We start from the raw sequence: 3,219 nt of genomic DNA, 5'->3' as shown, positions 1-3,219 counted from the left end.
GGTATCAGAGATATGAATGACAAGATCTAAACCTTAAGTTTCTTCTCCTGTTTGATTGTACTTTTACATTATTTTTTTCAATTTGGGTTTGATAAGATTTAATATGAAAGAAACATGAAACAATAAATTTACCCCCAAAATCATTTTTGTCCATTTAAAACCAAATTGGTCAATTCTTTAAATCTAAGCTAAAAGAAAATTTTGATATACAGTTTTTTTTTTTTTTTTTACAAAAAATACTAGATTTTGAAGTGACCCTATTTAATTTATATTATTGTGTTGTACTCCTGACTTCTGATTTATACATGTATTTTATTTAACATTGTTTTAAGAATCATAACACACGATGTTTGTAAATCAGTTAATCTTTTTGATATTTTTATCATTTACGGCAAGTTTACCATATTTTCAAGACTTCAGAACATGATTATTTGCAATGTGTATACACATTGTATTTAAAACTATGTGTTAAGTGATGAAAACTATTCTCTGAATTGACTGTTAAATGTTTTTAATTAGTTGGTTAGACATAATGTTTTAAACATAAAATAGTATCAAACATTTTTTTTTTCAATTTATTTTTAGTTAAAGATAGACGAAGATTATTGATAATTAAAACACAGTTTTGTTGCACTCCTGACTGCAGTAAAATTAAAAACATAGAACACAAACGTTCATAGTGTTGGCAACATGGTATCGAGTAGTATCGAAATTGTGCAATATTTATAGTCCAATTCTTCATGATTAAAACACATATATAAACACTCTGAAGTAAATATTAAAAAGATGCTTGAGTTTCTGATTGACATTATCTATTTGGTTTTTGGAGACCAGGTCTTCCAACAATCTATTGGAATTCCCATGGATACCAATTGCGCCCCGTTGTTAGCAGACCTATTTTTGTACTCATATGAAGCAGAATTTATTCAAAATCTTATACATGAGAAAAAGAAATCTCATGCTGTGGCCTTCATCTCGAAATTTAGATATATCTACGACGTATTGTCAATTAACAATTAAATAGTTATTTCAATTCTTATGTCGACATATCCCATCTAAACTGTCACATCTGTTTCATATTTTGATACTTTAATAGAAAAAGACGTTAATGGTATTCTAACAACCAAGCTTTATGATAAACGTGATGACTTTATCTTTTCAACTTCCTTTACTTATGCAGCAATATACCCTTATCAATTGCATATGGGTTTATATCTCTCTAGAGCATGCTCTACGTATGAACAATTTCTAAATCGAAGTAAGCTATTGACAAAGAAGATGAGACACGAATATCAACAGTCTCTTTTATAGTCATCATTTCTTTAGTTGTATGGTCGATACAATGACCTTGTCCACAAATACAATCTATCATTAAGTCATATGCTGATGACGTTTTTCATACTAACTGTTAGGTCATTATTTACACACTGAATTTTCGCAGATTTTTCCGCTATTTTCCCTATCATGACAAGGAGCACACGGCGGATGAGAGTGGTCGGCAGGGGGTGCTCACCAGGGATGGGGTAATTGAAATGAGTAATTGTAATTTACTGTATTTAAATACATGTTTTCAAAGTAATTGAAAGTATTTATAATTGAGTTTGCTTTCAATTACAATTGAATGTATTTGAATACATTCCAAAAATGTTATGTATTTTTCAATTACATTTCAAATAAATACTTTATTTTTCAAGAAATATATGTGAAAAGATGTTTCATAATGAGGCATACCAGAACTGTTAGGCATAAGCTTGAGTTTAATCAATAAGCCTTCACTTCCCGCAGTGGATTTGGAGACTGGTCCTTCGGATGAGACCGTGTAAATCGAGGTCCCGTGTTGCAGTAGGTGTTGGCACGAAGAAGATCCCTCACTGCTCAATGGCCCTGAGTGCCGAGTATAGGTATAAATTTGCAGCCTTCCTCCACCAGCAAGTGGTGGCGTCTCCATATGAGTGAAAAATTCTCGAGAGGGACGTTCAACATCAAATAAACAAACAAAAAAAAAAAAAAAAAAACTTTGAAGAAGGTAATTAAATACATATCAATTACTTTAGTTTTATTTTCAATAATATTAAAGAACAAATACATGAATATTTTGAAGCAGCAAACTTATTAAATTTGACCTTTCCTACTGCCCTAGGCATTGTGTTTATGCTGTATAAACATTACTTGGCATATAATTATTAATTAAAAGTAATTAATCATATTTGTGAAAATAAAAGTGATTGTAAGTAACTGAAAAAATTATCAATGCATTTGAAAGTATTTGATTACCAACACTGATCCTCACTCCTCCATGGCACCTGATCGCACCTCTGATGTTTTTGGAGGTCCGTGTTTGCTCTGCTCCCGATTTATATCATTTTAATGGACTTTGAACTTAAATACTGTTCGTTTATATCTCCATATATCATAAAAGTATTTGAACTTGGCTTTATATCTTGAATTATTCCCTATTTATGTCACAAAAAAAAAAAAAAAAAAAAGCTAAAATATATATTTATAAAATGTATTTTATAGTAAATTTTCCTACATAGGACAAACACTGTAAGCAGCTGATGTGAACCAGAAACATTCTACTTATCATTTTATTTCTTTATTTTCTGTACATATATTCACATTTCATCAGCAATAATTCTAACATATTTGTTGCACTCCTGACAAAGAGCATGGGAGTTTTTAAAGTAGAATCGTGAAACAAAAATTACATCAACTCTTATTCTGTTGTTTCAGTGAAGTTGTGGTGGAATTACTTGAATTTTATAACAATTTTTCATTGCGTTTATTTTTTTACATTCATAAATGAATCAAAGAAAAGATAAAAACACATCTGAATTGATGAAATAAAAAAAGAAGGATTTTAATAATAAAACTATCAGTACTAAATTATGCAAGAGATCATTATTAATTAAAGATTATTTCTTAGCATGAATAGAAGTCTTTTTATCATATAACTTAATCTTATAATCTTTAAAAAATTGTGTTTAACTCCTGACCATAGAAATATTGATCTGAAACACAGACACACCCTGTAATTGATAAATCTATTTGGTAAAAATGTTCTTTATCTTTATTTTCCAAAATATAAATCAGAGAATAATATACGGATCAGGCTTGAGCGAATTACATTGTAAAGTAGTGCATAACATTACCATTACTTATAGAATTTTGACATTAAATTACCATTACCACTATTCTAATTTCTTAAGGTAATGCATT

The sequence above is a fragment of the Saccostrea echinata genome, unplaced genomic scaffold, assembly GCF_033153115.1.
Source record: "Saccostrea echinata isolate AGI-Se365-2 ecotype Australia unplaced genomic scaffold, CSIRO_AGI_Sech_v1 ptg000054l, whole genome shotgun sequence".
NCBI classification, from domain to species: domain Eukaryota; kingdom Metazoa; phylum Mollusca; class Bivalvia; order Ostreida; family Ostreidae; genus Saccostrea; species Saccostrea echinata.
This window is presented reverse-complemented; position numbering follows the sequence as displayed.